This window comes from Myotis davidii, unplaced genomic scaffold, assembly GCF_000327345.1.
Source record: "Myotis davidii unplaced genomic scaffold, ASM32734v1 scaffold732, whole genome shotgun sequence".
In the NCBI taxonomy this organism is placed as follows: domain Eukaryota; kingdom Metazoa; phylum Chordata; class Mammalia; order Chiroptera; family Vespertilionidae; genus Myotis; species Myotis davidii.
In genome coordinates, this window is record NW_006284349.1 from 526,498 (window position 1) to 526,827 (window position 330).

Here is a 330-nt window from a genome sequence, read left to right on the forward strand (position 1 = left end):
CTTGGGCCCGGGGCCGAGTTACGGACCGCGCTCCTCCTCCTGACTCTTCCTCTCAAGCCTCTCTTTCTCTCGTGGTCCAGTTTCCATGGGGCAGGACGTGGGCACAGTCACCTCCCAGACACCTGTGTGAGGATCGACGTTGGGGTGGGGGCCCTGCTCCATTCACACGCCCCTTTCGGTCTTACTAAACTTACCCTCGCTTTTTATTGTTAGTTTGTTTTTTTGTTTTGTTTTATTTTATTGATTTTTTACAGAGAGGAAGGGAGAGAGATAGAGAGTTAGAAACATCGATGAGAGAGAAACATCGATCAGCTGCCTCCTGCACACCTC

General features: G+C 50.9%; 1 protein-coding gene across 1 annotated transcript in view; it reads left to right on the plus strand.

Moving 5' to 3' along the window:
* Positions 1–330, plus strand: part of CCDC88C (coiled-coil domain containing 88C) — a gene marked incomplete at its 5' end in the record, with an annotated part of 133,104 nt that overhangs the window by 54,975 nt on the left and 77,799 nt on the right. The gene's annotated exons all lie outside the window — the stretch shown is intronic.